The sequence below is a fragment of the Arachis ipaensis genome, chromosome B7 (genome assembly GCF_059453495.1).
Source record: "Arachis ipaensis isolate K30076 ecotype BB chromosome B7, ASM5945349v1, whole genome shotgun sequence".
NCBI lineage: Eukaryota > Viridiplantae > Streptophyta > Magnoliopsida > Fabales > Fabaceae > Arachis > Arachis ipaensis.
In genome coordinates this window covers 32,064,448-32,083,756 of record NC_142442.1, presented here as the reverse complement: position 1 = coordinate 32,083,756, position 19,309 = coordinate 32,064,448, and positions in this window count along the sequence as shown.

Genomic DNA, 19,309 nt, shown 5'->3' with positions numbered 1-19,309 from the left:
TTCCGGTACGATTGAGAACCTGCAGACGATTAGCTGTGCGATGACAGCGCACCTGGACCCTTTTCACTGGAAGGATGGATGGTAGCCATTGACAACGGTGATCCACCAACACACAGCTTGCCATAGGAGGACTTGCGTGCGTGAATCAGAAAACAGAGGAAAGCAGAATTTCAGAAGACAAAGCATCTCCAAAACTCCAACATATTCTCCATCATTGCACAATAAGTATTTATATTTATGCCCTCTCACTTTTTACAATTGAACTTGAAAAACACTGTTGTTGGCATCCTGACTAAGAATAATAAGATAACCATAGCTTGCTTCAAACCAACAATCTTCGTGGGATTCGACCCTTACTCACGTAAGGTATTACTTGGACGACCCAGTGCACTTGCTGGTTAGTTGTGCGAAGTTGTAAGAGAGTAATGTGAACATTGACATTACAATTTCGTGCACCAAGTTTTTGGCGCCGTTGCCGGGGATTGTTTGAGTTTGAACAACTGACGGTGAATCCTGTTGCTTAGATTAGGAAAATTTTGTCTTTTGGGTCAGAGTCTTTTATATTCTTTTCAAAAAAAATTTTTTTTTTCAAAAAAAAAAATATTTTTTTCTTAGTTATTAAAAATACTTCTTCAAAACAAGTATTACATTTACAGCTCAATTGGCTAGAGCATTGGTCTATGTTCTTGATGATTGGGCACCGATTTTATTAAAAATCTTTTTCAAAAAATAATTTTTCTTGATCTTGTGCCAAACTTTAAGTTTGGTGTTTTCTTGTTAATCTTTCTATAATTTTCGAAAATTTTAGTTTGGTTTTCTAAAAATTTTAAGTTTGGTGTTCCTTCTTCATGTTCTTGTTGTTCTTGTGAGTCTTCAAGGCGTTCTTGAGTTTTCCTTGTGTCTTGATCTTAAAATTTTTAAGTTTGGTGTTCCTTGGTGTTTTCCCTCCAAAATTTTCGAAAATAAGGAGCATTAGATCTAAAAAATTTTAGATCTTGTGTTATTTTATTGTTTTTCTCTTTCCTCATTAAATTCAAAAATATCTTTTCCCTCTATTTTAAAGTAATTTTTCGAAAATCAATTTTAAAAATTTAGATTTTTTCTATTTCAAAATTTAAAACACTTATAAAAAAAAATTTATATCTTTTTCAAAACTTCCTAACCACTTTCTCTCTCCTTATTTTTTCGAAAATCTTCACCCATTTTTATTTATTTTATTTTAATTTATTTTATTTTATTTTCGAAATAAATAAATAATTAAATAAATAAAAATATTTCTTCTCTATTTTACATCATCTTCCTTTCTCCATCATGGATCTAAGCGGAAATGAACAGTCCAGAAGGACTCTGGGGTCATATGCTAACCCCTCTACTGCTTCATATGGGAGTAGTATCTGCATACCCTCCATTGGAGTCAGTAGCTTTGAGTTGAATCCTCAGCTCATTATCATGGTGCAGCAAAGCTGCCAGTATTCCGGTCTTCCACAGGAAGAACCTACAGAGTTTCTGGCACAGTTTTTACAAATCGCTGACACAGTACATGATAAGGAAGTAGATCAGAATGTCTACAGATTATTACTATTTCCATTTGTGTAAAAGACCAAGCCAAGAGGTGGTTAAATAACCAACCTAAGACTAGCATAAGGACATGGAAACAGCTGACAGAAAAATTCCTGAATCAATACTTTCCTCCCAAATGGATGACACAGCTAAGGCTGGACATCCAAGGCTTTAAACAAGGAGATAATGAATCTCTTTATGATGTCTGGGAGAGATACAGAGAGATGCTACGAAAATGCCCCTCTGAAATGTTTTCAGAGTGGGTTCAGTTAGACATCTTCTATTATGGGCTTACAGAAATGGCTCAGATTTCTCTAGATCACTCAGCTGGTAGATCTATCCACATGAGAAAGACAATTGAAGAAGCTCAAGAGCTCATTGATACAGTTGCCAGAAATCAGCATCTGTACTTAAGCAGTGACCCTTCCATGAAAGAAGAGGCTAAAACAGTAACTGCTGAACTCAGTCCTGTAGAACAAGCTGCTGAATTCAATCAGCAATTGGACTTTCTAACACAGCAGTTAGCCGAATTCAAAGATAGACTACAAGAGACAAGGATGGCTAATATAAATATGGAAGAACAATTGAAGCAAACAAAACAGCAGCTGTCAAAACAAATAACAGAAGAATGCCAAACAGTTCAATTAAGAAGTGGGAAAACATTAAATACCCCACCTCAAGGCAGCAGGAAGTCAAGAAATGAGCAAACCACCCAAAATCCATCTGAAGACAGTAAGAGCCAAGGAAAAATTAATTCTGGCATGAAAATGCTAGAAATTGGGTGGAAGGCTGGCGCTGAACGCCTAGACCATGCTCAGGACTGGTGTTCAACGCCAGAAACAAGCAAGGAACTGGCGTTGAACGCCCAAAAGAAGCACAGTTCTGGCGTTCAGACGCCAGGAACAGATGAGGAATTGGCGTCTAACGTCACTCCAACTTCTAACTCTGGCACTCAAATGCCAGAGAGGGATCAGACACACACAAGTGCTGATGACAACCCCTCTAAAAAGGCTTCTTCAACTATTTCTGTAGGAAATAAACCTGCAGCAACCAAGGTTGAGAAATATAAAGCCAAGATACCTTATCCTCAAAAACTCCGCCAAGAGGAGCAGGATAAGCAATTTGCTCACTTTGTAGATTATCTCAGGACTCTTGAAATTAAGATTCCGTTTACAGAGGCACTTGAGCAAATACCTTCTTATGCCAAGTTCATGAAAGAGATCTTGAGTCATAAGAAGGATTGGAGAGAAACTGAAAGAGTTCTCCTCACTGAAGAATGCAGTGCAGTCATTCTGAAAAGCTTTCCTGAAAAGCTTAAAGATCCCGGAAGCTTTCTGATACCATGCACATTAGAGGGAAATTGCACCAGGACAGCTTTATGCGATCTTGGGGCAAGCATCAACCTAATACCTGCATCCACTATCAGAAAGCTTGGTTTAACTGAAGAAGTTAAACCAACCCGGATATGTCTCCAACTTGCTGATGGCTCCATTAAATACCCATCAGGCGTGATTGAGGACATGATTGTCAGGGTTGGGCCATTCGCCTTTCCCACTGACTTTGTAGTGCTGGAGATGGAGGAGCACAAGAGTGCTACTCTTATTCTAGGAAGACCTTTCCTAGCAACTGGACGAACTCTCATTGACGTCCAACAAGGGGAAATAACCCTGAGAGTCAATGAGGATGAGTTTAAGTTGAATGCTGTCAATGCCATGCAGCATCCAGACATACCAAAAGACTGCATGAAAGTTGATCTCATTGACTCTCTAGTGGAGGAGATCAACATGGCTGAGAGTCTCGAATCAGAGCTGGAAAACATCTTTAAAGATGTTCCACCTGACCTAGAGGATTCAGAGGAATTGAAAGAGCCTCTAAAATTTCCTCAGGGAGAGGAAAAACCTCCTAAACTCGAGCTCAAACTATTACCACCATCCCTGAAATATGCATTTCTGGGAGAAGGTGATACTTTTCTAGTGATCATAAGCTCCGCTTTAAATCCACAGGAAGAGGAAACACTAATTCAAGTGCTAAGGACACACAAGACAGCTCTTGGGTGGTCCATAAGTGACCTTAAGGGCATAAGCCCAGCTAGATGCATGTACAAGATCTTATTGAAGGACAATGCTAAGCCAGTGGTTCAACCGCAGAGACGGCTAAATCCTGCAATGAAGGAAGTGGTGCAGAAAGAGGTCACCAAATTACTGGAGGCTGGGATTATTTATCCTATTTCTGATAGCTCCTGGGTGAGTCCTGTTCAAGTTGTCCCTAAAAAGGGAGGCATGATAGTGGTTCATAATGAAAAAAATGAACTGGTTCCTACAAGAACAGTTACAGGGTGGCGCATGTGTATTGATTACAGAAGGCTCAATACAGCCACCAGAAAGGATCATTTTCCTTTACCATTCATAGACCAGATGCTAGAAAGACTAGCAGGTCATAATTATTACTGCTTTTTGGATGGCTATTCAGGCTACAACCAAATTGCAGTAGATCCCCAGGATCAAGAGAAAATAGCATTCACATGTTCATCTAGAGTATTTGCTTACAGAAGGATGCCTTTTGGGCTGTGTAATGCGCATGCAACCTTTCAGAGATGCATGCTCTCTATTTTCTCTGATATGGTGGAAAAATTTCTGGAAGTCTTCATGGATGACTTCTCAGTATATGGAGACTCATTCAGCTCCTATCTTGATCACCTGACACTGGTTTTGAAAAGATGCCAAGAGACCAACCTGGTTTTAAACTGGAAAAAATGTCACTTTATGGTGACTGAAGGGATTGTCCTTGGGCATAAAATTTCAAACAAGGGAATAGAGGTGGATTAGGCTAAAATAGAGGTAATTGAAAAATTACCACCACCTGCCAATGTTAAGGCAATCAGAAGCTTTCTGGGGCATGCAGGATTCTATAGGAGGTTTATAAAGGATTTTTCAAAAATTGCAAAACCTCTAAGCAACCTGCTAGCTGCTGACACGCCATTTGTGTTTGACACAGAGTGCCTGCAAGCGTTTGAAACTTTGAAAGCTAAACTGGTCACAGCACCAGTTATCTCTGCACCAGACTGGACATTACCATTCGAATTAATGTGTGATGCCAGTGATCACGCCATTGGCGCAGTACTGAGGCAGAGGCATGACAAGCTTCTACATGTCATTTATTATGCTAGCCGTGTTTTGAATGATGCCCAGAAAAATTACCAACCACAGAAAAAGAATTGCTTGCAGTGGTTTATGCCATTGACAAGTTTAGATCATACTTAGTAGGATCAAAGGTGATTGTGTACACAGATCATGCTGCTCTTAAATATCTACTCACAAAGCAGGATTCAAAACCCAGACTCATAAGATGGGTGTTGCTTCTGCAAGAGTTTGATATAGAAATAAGAGACAGAAAAGGGACAGAAAACCAAGTGGCCCCCATCTGTCCTGGATAGAACCAGTGGAAGGGGCGTCCTCCCCCTCTATTGAGATCTCTGAAACCTTTCCGGATGAACATTTGTTTGCCATTCAGGAATTACCATGGTTTGCAGACATTGCAAACTACAAAGGTGCAAGGTTCATTCCCAAGGAGTACAGCAGGCAACAAAAGAAAAAATTAATTACTGATGCAAAGTACTACTTGTGGGATGAACCCTATCTCTTTAAGAGATGTGTAGACGGCATAATCCGTAGGTGTGTGCCTAAGGAAGAAGCACAAAGGATCTTAAGGCATTGCCATGGGTCACAATATGGAGGTCATTTCGGAGGTGAGCGAATAGCCACCAAGGTCCTCCAATATGGTTTCTACTGGCCTACACTTTACAGAGATTCCCGAGAGTTTGTACGTAACTGTGACAGTTGCCAGAGAGCTGGTAATTTGCCTCACAGTTACGCCATGCCTCAACAAGGAATCTTGGAGATTGAGTTGTTTGATGTATGGGGTATTGATTTCATGGGCCCTTTTCCACCATCATACTCAAACACTTATATTTTGGTGGCAGTTGACTATGTATCAAAATGGGTAGAGGCCATTGCCACACCCACCAATGATACTAAAACAGTACTAAAGTTCCTCCAGAAACATATATTCAGCAGATTTGGTGTCCCTAGGGTACTAATCAGTGATGGGGGCACTCACTTCTGCAACAAACAGCTTTACTCTGCCATGGTCCGGTATGGGATTCGCCATAAGGTGGCAACTCCATATCATCCGCAGACAAATAGACAAGCTGAAGTTTCTAACAGAGAACTAAAAAGAATCCTGGAACGGACTGTAAGTACCCTTAGAAAGGATTGGGCACGAAGCTTGGATGATGCTCTGTGGGCTTACAGAACAGCATTCAAGACTCCTATAGGGACCTCTCCGTACCAACTTGTGTATGGTAAGGCATGCCACCTGCCCGTGGAATTGGAACATAAAGCCTACTGGGCAACCAGATTCCTAAACTTTGATGCCAAATTAGCTGGAGAAAAAAGATTGCTCCAGCTGAATAAGCTAGAGGAATTCAGATTCACTGCTTTCGAAAATGCCAAGCTTTATAAAGAAAAATAAAAAAGGTGGCATGACAGAAAGCTGTCATCTAGAATCTTTGAACCAGGACAAAAGGTTCTGTTGTTTAACTCTAGGCTCAGGATATTCCCCGGGAAACTGAAGTCTCGGTGGAAGGGACCATATGTGATTACAAGTGTATCACCATATGGTTATGTGGAGCTTCAAGATATTGATTCTGATAAGAAGTTCATTGTTAATGGACAGAGAATCAAGCACTATCTTGAAGGCAATGTTGAGCAAGAGTGCTCAAGGCTGAGGCTAGATTAAAAACTCAGCAAGGTCCAGCTAAAGACAATAAAGAAGCGCTTGCTGGGAGGCAACCCAGCCATGGGGCATCACTTCCTCTAAGCATTTTGCCCTATTCTTGATTTTATTTGTTTATATAAAGTTCATTGATACTAAGGTAAAGAGTCAATTGTATAAGTTTACAGGGTTACAGAAGGATTCTGCATACAAAACAGAGAAAAAAGAGCTCACTGGTAAGAAAACGCTAGTAAAAGTCTGTTTTGGGCGTTCAACGCCCAAAAGAAGCATCCACTGGGCGTTGAACGCCAGTAAGGATAGCCATCTGGGCGTTAAACGCCAGATTTACAGCGTCCTGGGCATTCAGAAAAACGCCCAGTGACAAAGGAGTTCCTGGCGTTCAACGCCAGAAAGAAGCAACAGCTGGGCGTTGAACGCCCAGGAGAAGCAGCAGTTGGGCGTTGAACACCCAAAACATGCAGCGTTTGGGCGTTCAAACGCCAGGATGGTGGGGAGGAGGTAAATTCGTTTTTTTTTTCTTCATATTTTTCATTTTAATCTTAATTTTCATGTTTCAATTCATGATTTCTTGCATAAACATGTTACAAACCCTGATTTCTAAAATCCCTAATTTCTAAAAACCCTACTTTAAAAATATCAAATATATCTTAATCCATAAGCACAAATCCTTTTTTTCAATCCAATTCAACTCTTTTTCAAATTTTCAAAACAAATCTATCTTTTTTCATTCTAAAATCTTTTCAACTAATCAATATTTTTTTTAAAATCTCGATATTATATTTTTTAAAAATCCAAATTTATCTTTTTCAAATATCTTTCACATCTCTTCAATTTTAAATTAGATCTTTTCTTATCATACTTATTTCTTTTTAAATCATATCTTCTATCTTATCTTTCTCCCTATTTTCGAAAACCCACCCCTCCCTTTTAAAAACACATTCGGCCTCCTTCCTCTCATCCACCATTCAACACTAGCTCTCCTTCTATCCCTCTCCTTTCTTTTCTTTTGCTTGAGGACAAGCAATCCTCTAAGTTTGGTGTGTTTATCCATGATCACTAAACCATACCCACTAAGATCATGGCTCCTAAAGGAAAACAACCCACTCCAAGAGGAAAGAAAGAGAGTGTTCCAAAACCACTTTGGAATCAAGAGAGGTTCTTAACCAAAGAACATTCAGACCATTACTACAAAATAATGGGTCTAAGATCTGTGATCCCGGAAGTCAAGTTCGATCTGAAAGAAGATGAATATCCGGAGATCCAAGAGCAGATTCGAAACAGGAACTGGGAAGTCCTAGCTAATCCTGAAACGAAAGTGGGAAGGAATATGGTTCAGGAATTCTACGCTAATCTGTGGCAAACAGACAGGCAGAGAATATCTGGAGCTACCCTCTATGACTATAGGACTGTGGTCAGAGGAAAGATTATTCACATCCACCCTGACAAAATCAGGGAGATCTTTAAGCTACCTCAGCTGAAAGATGCCCCAGACTCCTTCAATAGGAGAACGATGAGAACAAACAAGGGCCTGGATAATATTCTAGAGGATATATGCATCCCTGGAGCCAGGTGGACCACCAGCACGAGGGGTGTCCCAAATCAACTCAAGAGAGAAGATCTCAAACCAGTCGCCAGAGGATGGCTGGACTTCATTGGGCGTTCTATATTGCCCACCAGCAACCGTTCTGAAGTCAATATTAGAAGAGCAGTGATGATCCATTGCATTATGTTGGGAAAAGAAGTAGAAGTTCATCGACTGATCCCATCTGAATTCTACATACTTGCCAACAAGAACTTCAAGGATGCCAGGTTGGCTTATCCAAGCCTAATCTCTATGCTCTGCAAAGATGCTGGAGTAAAGATGGGAATAACAGAGTATATCTCAGTGGAGCAACCAATCACTAAAATCACAATGGAAAAACAACAAATGCAGGATGACCCCATCAAGAGGAGGGCGCAAGAATTCCTACCAGAACTCCCTCAATTTGAATACTGGGAGCATCTTGAGGCATCTGTCACTAAGTTGCAAGAAACCATGGACCAAATGAAGGAAGAACAGCAAAATCAAAACAGCATGCTTTGCAAACTGCTCAGAGAACAAGAAGTGCAAGGGCGTGAATTAAGAGAACTAAAACGTCAGAAACTATCTCTTGAAGGGCCAAGCACTCCACAGACTAAAGAGGCATCCGCTTCCCAAAGTCAAGGTTGTTGAGTTCTGATCTTAACCTTAACCCTGTGATAATTTTTTTTATTTGAGTTTTACCTTAGGAGTCATATAATAGTAATTAGTATCTATATTTTGATTTATCTCCAATTAAGCTATAATTTATTTTTCTCATCATCATTAAACATGAATAAAATAGAAGATTTTCTTTAGGATAAGGAGGCAATATTTCTCGAGTTTTTAATACAAGAAATTATGATTAATTACATGTGGTGGCAATGCTTTCTGCCTTCTGAATGAATGCTTGAACAGTGCATATGTCCTTGGAATTTGATGTTCTTGAATGTTAAATATGTTGGCTCTTGAAAGAATGATAAACATGAGACATGTTATTGGTAATCTGAAAAATCATAAAAATAATTCTTGAAGCAAGAAAAAGCAGTGAATACAAAGCTTGCAAAAAAAAAAAAAAGACAAGCAGAAAAAGCCAACAACCCTTAAAACCAAAAGGCAAGGGTAATAAAAAGGATCCAAGGCTTTGAGCATCAGTGGATAGGAGGGCCTAAGGAAATCAAATCCTGGTCTAAGCGGCTAAACCAAGCTGTCCCTAACCATGTGCTTGTGGCGTGAAGGTGTCAAGTGAAAACTTGAGACTGAGTGGTTAAAGTCAAGGTCCAAAGCAAAGAGAAGAGTGTGCTTAAGAACCCTGGACACCTCTAATTGGGGGCTTTAGCAAAGCTGAGTCACAATCTGAAAAGGTTCACCCAATTATGTGTTTGTGGCATTTATGTATCCGGTGGTAATACTGGAAAACAAAGTGCTTAGGGCCACGGCCAAGACTCATAAAAGTAGCTGTGTTCAAGAATCAACATACTGAACTAGGAGAATCAATAACACTATCTGAATTTTAAGTACCTATAGATGCCAATCATTCTGAGCTTCAATGGATAAAGTGAGATGCCAAAACTGTTCGGAAGCAAAAAGTTACTAGCCCCGCTCATTTAATTAGAATCTGAGCTTCACTCAAAAACTCTGAGATATTATTGTTTCTTGACTCATTTTTATTCTATTTTATTTATCTAGTTGCTTGAGGACAAGCAACAGTTTAAGTTTGGTGTTGTGATGAGCGGATATTTTATATGCTTTTTGAGGTTAATTTCATATAGTTTTTAGTATGTTTTAGTTAGTTTTTAGTTTATTTTTATTAGTTTCTAGGAAAAATTCATATTTCTGGACTTTACTATGAGTTTGTGTGTTTTTCTGTAATTTTAGGTATTTTCTGGCTGAAATTGAGGGAGCTGAGCAAAAATCTGATTCAGGCTAAAAAAGGACTGCTGATGCTGTTGGATCCTGACCTCTCTGCACTCGGAATGGAATTTCTGGAGCTACAGAAGTCCAATTGACGCGCTTTTAATTTCGTTGGAAAGTAGACATCCAGGGCTTTCCAGCAATATATAATAGTCCATACTTTTCTCAAGGATAGATGACGTAAACTGGCGTTCAACACCAGTTCCATGTTGTAGTCTGGCGTCCAGCACCAGAAACACGTTACAAGTTGGAGTTCAACGCCAGAAACAGGTTACAGCCTGGTGTTGAACACCCAAAACAGCCCAGGCACGTGAGAAGCTTTAGTCTCAGCCCCAGCACACACCAAGTGGGCCCCAGAAGTGGATTTCTGCACTATCTATCATAGTTTACTCATTTTCTGTAAACCTAGGTTACTAGTTTAGTATTTAAACAACTTTTAGAGATTTATTTTGTATCTCATGACATTTTAGATATGAACTTTGTACTCTTTGACAGCATGAGTTTCTAAATTCCATTGTTGGGAGTGAGGAGCTCTGCTGTGTCTCGATGAATTAATGCAAGTATTTCTGTTTTCCATTCAAACATGCGTGTTCCTATCTAAGATATCCAATCGCACTTCAACATGAATGTGATGAACGTGACAATCATCATCATTCCCCCACGAACGCATGCCTGACAACCACTTTCGTTTCACCGTAGAATGAATGAATATCTCTTGGATCTCTTAATCAGAATCTTCGTGGTATAAGCTAGATTGATGGCAGCATTCAAGAGAATTCGAAAAGTCTAAACCTTGTCTGTGGTATTCCGAGTAGGATTCAGGGATTGAATGACTGCGACGAGCTTCAAACTCGCGAGTGCTGGGCGTAGTGACAGACGCAAAAGGATAGTAAATCCTATTCCGGTACGATTGAGAACCTGCAAACGATTAGCCGTGCGGTGACAGCGCACCTGGACCCTTTTCACTGGAAGGATGGATGGTAGCCATTGACAACGGTGATCCACCAGCATACAGCTTGCCATAGGAGGACTTACGTGCGTGAATCAGAAAACAGAGGAAAGCAGAATTTCAGAAGATAAAGCATCTCTAAAACTCCAACATATTCTCCATCATTTCACAATAAGTATTTATATTTATGCCCTCTCACTTTTTACAATTGAACTTGAAAAACACTGTTGTTGGCATCCTGACTAAGAATAATAAGATAACCATAGCTTGCTTCAAACCAACAATCTCCGTGGGATTCGACCCTTACTCACGTAAGGTATTACTTGGACGACCCAGTGCACTTGCTGGTTAGTTGTGCGAAGTTGTAAGAGAGTAATGTGAACATTGACATTACAATTTCGTGCACCAGTCCACAAGCTCACTCTTCTTTTAGTGATGGATCCTCTAAGAAGAAGATCTCTAGCTCCTTGTTGTTCTTCATCTTCTCACCATGATACAGCTTTAAGCGATGACCATTGACCTTGATGAATTTGGAACTTGAAGGATGACTCAGGTGGAAGACTCCGTATGGCTCTTCCTTCTCTACTCTATAGGGGCCTTCCCATCTTGATCTTAGCTTGCCTGGCATGAGCCTCAACCTTGAGTTGTAAACGAGAACTAGCTCCCCAAGTCTGAAATGTCTTCTCTTTATATGCTTGTCATGCATAGCCTTCACCTTTTCTTTATATAGTCTGGAGTTGTCATATGCTTCGAGTCGAAGGTTCTCTAGTTCTGCTAGTTGCAGCTTTCTTTCAGTACCAGCCTTCTCAAATCCCATGTTGCATTCCAGAAAGCCTTGTGTTCCACCTCCACTGGGAGGTGACAAGCCTTTCCGTACACTAAGCGGAAGGGGCTCATTCCGATGGGTGTCTTGTATCTTGTCTGATAAGCCCAAAGCGCGTCTACAAGCCTGGTGCCCCAGTCCTTCCTATGAGGCTTGACTATCTTCTCCAGTATGCGCTTTATCTCTCTGTTAGACACCTCGGCTTGCCCATTGGTCTGAGGATGGTAGGCTGTTGCTACCTTGTGAATAATTCCATGCTTCTTCAGTAGACCTGCTAATCTCCTGTTACAAAAGTAAGTGCCTTGATCACTCACGATTTCTTGTGGTGATCCAAAGCGACAAATAATATGCTTTCTAACAAAGGAGACAACAGTGTTAGCATCATCAGTATGGATAGGAATTGCTTCCACCTATTTAGAAACATAATCTACAGCTAACAATATATAAAAGAAACCACTAGAGTTTGGAAATGGACCCATGAAGTCAATGCCCCAAACATAAAAAATTTCACAGAATAGCATAAGCTGTTGGGGCATCTCATCCCTCTTAGATATATTTCCAAACCTTTTGCTTGGGGAACAAGATTTACAGAAGGTAGTAGCATTCTTAAAAAGAGTAGGCCATCAGAATTCACAGTCTAAAATTTTTCTAGCTGTTCTTTGAGGACCAAAATGTCCACCACTCTCAGAAGAGTGGCAGGCCTCTAAAATTGACTGGAATTCTGATTGAGGCATACACCTTCTAATTATCTGGTCATCACCATACCTCCATAAATATGGATCATCCCATATATAATATTTGGACTCACTTTTCAGCTTATCCTTTTGGTGCTTAGTAAAATTTGGAGGGAAAGTGTGACTAACTAGATAATTAGTTATAGGTGCATACCAAAGAACTACTTCAGATATTGCGTGCAAGCTATCTAATGGAAAATCATCATTGATAGGAGTGGAGTCATCCTTAATATGCTCTAGGCGACTCAAGTGGTCTGCCACTAAATTCTGGGAACCACTCCTATCTTTGATTTCTAAATCAAATTCTTATAGCAGCAATATCCAACGTATTAACCTTGGTTTGGACTCTTTTTTAGCTAATAAATATTTTAGAGCTGCATGGTCTGAGTACACTACCAGCTTAGTACCAAGTAAGTAGGCTCAGAATTTATCCAGAACAAAAATAATAGCCAGAAGCTCTTTTTCAGTGGTAGTATAGTTAGACTGAGCAGCGTTTAAGGTTTTAAAAGCATATGCAATTATGAAAGGGTCATTATCTTCACGCTGAGCCAGCGCCGCTCCTACTGCATGGTTGGAGGCATCACACATAATCTCAAATGGCTGGCTCCAGTCTGGTCCTCTCACAATTGGAGCTTGAGTTAAGGCGATATTCAGCTTATCAAACGCTTCCATGCAATCCTTACTCAGCTGGAACTCAACATCCTTCTGCAGCAGTCTAGATAAAGGCAATGCTACCTTACTGAAGTCCTTGATAAATCTCCAGTAGAAACCTGCATGACCAAGGAATGAACGGACTTTCCTCACGGAGGAGGGGTAAGGTAAATTAGAAATTACATTTACCTTTGCTGGATCTACAGAAATACCAGTATTAGAAACAACATGTCCTAGAACAATACCTTGTTTTACCATAAAATGACATTTTTCAAAATTTAATACAAGGTTTGAACTAATACACCTGTCTAATACTCTAGCTAAACTATCCAAGCAAAGGTTAAATGAATCACCATACACGCTAAAGTCATCCATAAAAACTTCCATACAGTCCTCAATAAGATCTGAGAAAAGACTCATCATGCACCTTTGGAAAGTAGCCGGTGCATTACATAAGCCAAAAAGGCATCCTCTTGTATGCATACGTTCCAAAGGGACATGTAAAAGTAGTCTTTTCCTAATCTTCAGCAGCTATATGAATTTGAAAATAGCCTGTATAACCATCAAAAAAGCAGTAGTATGATTTACCTGACAAGCGATCAAGCATTTGATCAATGAATGGCAGAGGGTAGTGATCCTTGCGAGTAGCCTGGTTGAGGCGCCTGTAATCAATGCAAACTCTCCATGAATTCTGCACTCTACTTGCTATGAGCTCTCCATGCTCATTCTTCACTGTTGTGACTCCAGACTTCTTCGGCACCACTTGTACTGGGCTAACCTATTCGCTATCTAAGATTGGATAAATGATATCAGCTTCAAGCAGTCTGGTCACTTCCTTCTTGACAACTTCTAAGATGGTGGGGTTCAGTCTCCTTTGAGGTTGACGGACAGGCCTTGCTCCCTCTTCTAAAAATATCATGTGCTCACAAACTTGAGGGCTGATGCCTACAATATCCGCCAAGCTCCACCCAATTGCTTTCTTGTGTCTTCTCAGCACACTAAGCAACTGCTCCTCCTGTTGGGAAGTGAGTTCCCTTGCAATGATAACTGGGAGCTTCTGATTATCCTCAAGGTAAGCATACTTGAGGTGGGGTGGAAGGGGCTTCAACTCCATTTTCTGCTCATGGCTAGGCACTGGATCATCTGGAGCTGGTGATGATGGCAAAGTGTCCTCATTGTGTTCAGAGGGTTTCCCCACACTTGGACTGTGCTCCATGTGCATCTCTTCTACTTTCTCTTGGTGAATTGCAGCTACTGTCTCATCAATGATATCACATTGGAAGATGGAATGATCTTCCGGAGGGTGCTTCATGGCTTCATCCAGGTTGAAGCTCACCGCTCTGCCATCTATCTCAAAAGAGTAAGTTCCTGAGAAGGCATCTAATTTGAACTTTGAAATTTTCAGGAATGGCCTTCCAAGCAGGATGGATGATGGTCTTCCTGAGTCATTAGGGGGCATCTCCAAAATATAGAAGTCAATAGGAAATGTGAGCCCCTTAATGCTCACCAGCACGTCTTTAGCAATTTCAACCACCGTGATTATGCTTTTGTCTGCCAAAACAAAACAAGCTGCTGACCTTTTTAAGGGATGGAGCCTCAAAGCATCATATACATACAATGGCATAATACTAACACACGCTCCTAAATCACACATGCAGTCAGAAAATGTTACACCCTCAATGGCACAACTAACCATGCATGGACCCAGATCCCCACATTTTTATGGGATGGCACCCATTAAAGCAGATATTGAGCTACCTAAGGGAATGGTTTCTAAATCCTGTATTCTATCCTTATGCATGCATAAATCCTTTAAAAATTTCGCATATTTAGGTACCTGGTGAATGTCATAAAAAAAGGGAATGGTTACCTCAACCTTTTTGAAGATCTCCACCATCTTTGGGTCGAGCTCCATCTGCTTTCTGGACTTCCTAGCAAGGTGCGGAAAAGGGATAGGGATAGCGTCTCTTGCAGCTTCAGCTTCCTTTGGTGCTTTATTCTCTGGTTGAGCTGCTTCTTCTTCAACCATGTCTTGTACTTCATCCTCCTGTTCAGCATCCTCTACCTCAACAATATCTTCAACTGAGATGTTTTCTTGTGAGCTTGGCTCCTTATGATTCCTCTCTTGTAGTGTGATTCCGGACCTCAAAGTGATGGCATTAATTCCACCTTTGGGGTTGGGTAAAGTGGCATTCAGACCGTTTATGGTAGAGTTAAGTGTGTTCTGAATGTCTTGTTGTCCTTGTGCAAGAGAACGAAGCATCTCATCATTAGAAGAGGAAGGGGGTAAGTAATCTGAGGAGTCTGCTGTTGGTTATTTTGAGGCGCTTGGGACTGCCTGAGGTGAGGTGCTCTATAAGGTTAGTTTTGGTTCTGCTGTTGATAGGGAGGGTTCTGCTGATATCAGTTATTCTGATTGTTGTTATTATTCCACCTTTGATTTCCCTGGTTGTCTCTGCCTCCTCTGTTATAGTTGTCCATCCATCCTTGGATGGAGTTATCTTGCCAACCTTGGTTATAGTTCCCATCTTGGTTATAGTTGCCGCCTTGGTGATAGTATCCTTGATTCAGGCAGTCATAGAAATTATGAGTAGCTGCCAAAGTGTTGTCTTCTTGCTGGAGCTGCGGACACTCATCAGTGTAATGAGTATAACAGGAATAGATTCTGCACACCCTTTGAGGAACCAACTGTTGACTCTGTTGTGGTGGGGGAGGCTGAGGTTGTTGTTGATTCAGCTGTAGCTGCTTTAGTATGTTGGTCATCTCTCCCAGAGTCTGTGTGAGAGCAGCAGTCTCACTGCTAGAGGAAACCTCCACAACAGCCTTGGGATGGTTGGTCCTATGCCTAGCATTCCGGGTAGATTTAGCTAGATCGGTGATCATCTGCCACGCTTCTGTCGCCGTCTTATACTTCTTCAGAGAGCCATTGCTTGCAACATCCAATGTAGTTTTATCCTGAGGCTTTATGCCTTGTGTGAAGTAGCTAATCAATACTATCTGTAACTTCAGCTGGAAAGTACTTCCCAGGAACTCCCTTCTAAGCAGATCCCAGTTGGTAACAACTACTTTAGGTTGAGTGTAGAACCACTCCCTTGCCTTTCCCTCAAGAGAAAACGGGAAGGCATACAGCCAAATAGTAGTCTCTTCTGCACCATGACGCCTAGTAGTTGAGCAGACTGTCTGAAAATCCCTGAGGTGCTTGATAGGCTCTTGAGCAGGTAAGCCATGAAACTTGGGCAGTAAGTTGATTAGCGCAGTCTTCAGTTCAAAATCTGCAGCCAGATTTGGGTGACGCGCTTGATACGGTTGCAGTGTAAAGTCTGGAGCTCCTACTTTCTGGAGAGTAATCTTTCTGGGCTCCGCCATATTACCTGCACGTAAATCAACAGAATCAGTAGAAGAGGAGCTTGTTTCTTCCTCAAATGACGCTTCAGATTCGCCTTCAGATAAGACTGGTAAATTGATAGTAACCACTTCACCACCCTCAGAGGCTAACTGATGCCGAGCTCGCCTAATACGTGAAATAGTTCTTTCAATTTTAGGATCAAACGCGGCTAAGCTCGGATCAAGCAGTGAACGCGCCATTCAATGAAAGAAACATACAGCTCATGGTAAATAAATAAAATAAAATATGCAAATATGTAAAATAAAAAATATTTACACCAACCAATAATTTAGCACACTATTGCAACTCCCCGGCAACGGCACCAAAAATTGACGTGGCGGAAAATTGCCGATTAAGAATTGGTGCACGAAATTGTGATGTCCAGGCTCAAACTATTCCTGGCACGTGAGAAACTCGGTACGCGTAATCGTGATTACGCGTTCATAATTTGTCACAACTTCGATACAACTAACCAGCAAGTGCACTGGGTCGTCCAAGTAATACCTTACGTGAGTAAGGGTCGAATCCCACGGAGATTGTTGGTATGAAGCAAGCTATGGTCACCTTGTAAATCTCAGTCAGGCAGATATAAAGTGATAATGGTGTTTTCAAATATTATATAATAAAATAGGGATAGAGATACTTATGTAAATCATTGGTAGGAATTTCAGATAAGCGAATGGAGATGCTTTTCGTTCCTCTGAACCTCTGCTTTCCTGCTATCTTCATCCAATCAGTCTCACTCCTTTCCATGGCTGGCTTTATGTGATACATCACCACTGTCAATGGCTACTTTCGGTCATCTCTCGGGAAAATGATCCAATGCCCTGTCACGGCACGACTAATCGTCTGGAGGCATCACCCTTGCCAATGGCTTCATCTTATCCTCTCAGTGAATAATATGCTCACGCACCCTGTCACGGCACGGCTATTCATCTGTCGGTTCTCGATCATGCTAGAATAGGATTTACTATCCTTTTGCGTCTGTCACTAACGCCCTGCAATCGCGAGTTAGGAGCTCGTCACAGTCATTCAATCATTGAATCCTACTCGGAATACCACAGACAAGGTTTAGACTTTCCGGATTCTCTTGAATGCCGCCATCATTCTAGCTTACGCCACGAAGATTCCGGTTAAGAGATCTAAGAGATATTCATTCTAGCTTATTTCATGTAGAACGAAAGTGTTTGTCAGGCACGTGTTCATAGGGGAGATGGTGATGAGCGTCACACATAATCATCACCTTCATCACGTTCTTGGGTGCGAATGGATATCTTAGAAGTGAAATAAGATGAATTGAATAGAAAATAGTAGTACTTGCATTAATCTTTGAGGAACAGCAGAGCTCCACACCTTAATCTATGGAGTGTAGAAACTCTACCGTTAAAAATACATAAGTGAAAGGTCCAGGCATGGCCGAGATGGCCAGCCCCCAAAACGTGATCAAAGGATCATAAGGTAATCCAAAGATGTCTAATACAATAGTAAAATGTCCTATTTATAATAAACTAGCTACTAGGGTTTACATGAGTAAGTAATTGATGCATAAATCCACTTTCGGGGCCCACTTGGTGTGTTCTTGGGCTGGGCTTTGAGTGTTACACGTGTAGAGGTCCTCCTTGAAGTTGAACGCCAGCTTTTGTGCCAGTTTGGGCGTTCAACTCTGGTTTTGGCTCCTTTTCTGGCGCTGGACGCCAGATTTGGGTAGAAAGCTGGCGTTGAACGCCAATTTACATCGTCTATTCTTGGCCAAAGTATGGAATATTATACATTGCTGGAAAGCCCTGGATGTCTACTTTCCAACTCAATTGGAAGCGCGCCATTTCGAGTTCTATAGCTCCAGAAAATCCATTTTGAGTGCAGGGAGGTCAGAATCCAACAGCATCAGCAGTCCTTTTTCAACCTCTGAATCTGATTTCTGCTCAAGTCCCTCAATTTCAGCCAGAAAATACCTGAAATCACAGAAAAACACACAAACTCATAGTAAAGTCCAGAAATGTGAATTTAACATAAAAACTAATGAAAACATCCCTAAAAGTAACTAGATCCTACTAAAAACATACTAAAAACAATGCCAGAAAGCGTATAAATTATCCGCTCATCACAACACCAAACTTAAATTGTTGCTTGTCCCCAAGCAACTGAAAATCAAATAGGATAAAAAGAAGAGAATATACTATAAATTCTAAACTATCAGTGAAACAGAGCTTCAATCATATGAGCGGGACTTATAGCTTTTTGCCTCTTGAATAGTTTTGGCATCTCACTTTATCCATTGAAGTTTAGAATGATTGGCATCTATAGGAACTTCAGATTTCGAATAGTGTTATTGACTCTCCTAGTTCAGTATGATGATTCTTGAACACAGCTTCTTTATGAGTCTTGGCCGTGGCCCTAAGCACTTTGTTTTCCAGTATTACCACCGGATACATAAATGCCACAGACACATAATTGGGTGAACCTTTTCAGATTGTGACTCAGCTTTGCTAAAGTCCCCAATTAGAGGTGTCCAGGGTTCTTAAGCACACTCTTTTTTTTTTTTGCTTTGGACCTTGACTTTAACCGCTCAGTCTCAAGTTTTCACTTGACACCTACACGCCACAAGCACATGGTTAGGGATAGCTTGGTTTAGCCGCTTAGACCAGGATTTTATTCCTTTAGGCCCTCCTATCCACTGATGTTCAAAGCCTTGGGATCCTTTTTATTTGCCCTTGCCTTTTGGTTTTAAGGGTTATTGGCTTTTTCTGCTTGCTTTTTCTTTTTCTTTCTATTTTTTTTTCTATTTTTTTTTTCTGCAAGCTTTGTTCTTTGCTGCTTTTTCTTGCTTCAAGAATCATTTTTATGATTTTTTCAGATTATCAAATAACATGTCTCCTAGTCATCATTCTTTCAAGAACCAACATATTTAACATTCTTAAACAACAACTTCAAAAGACATATG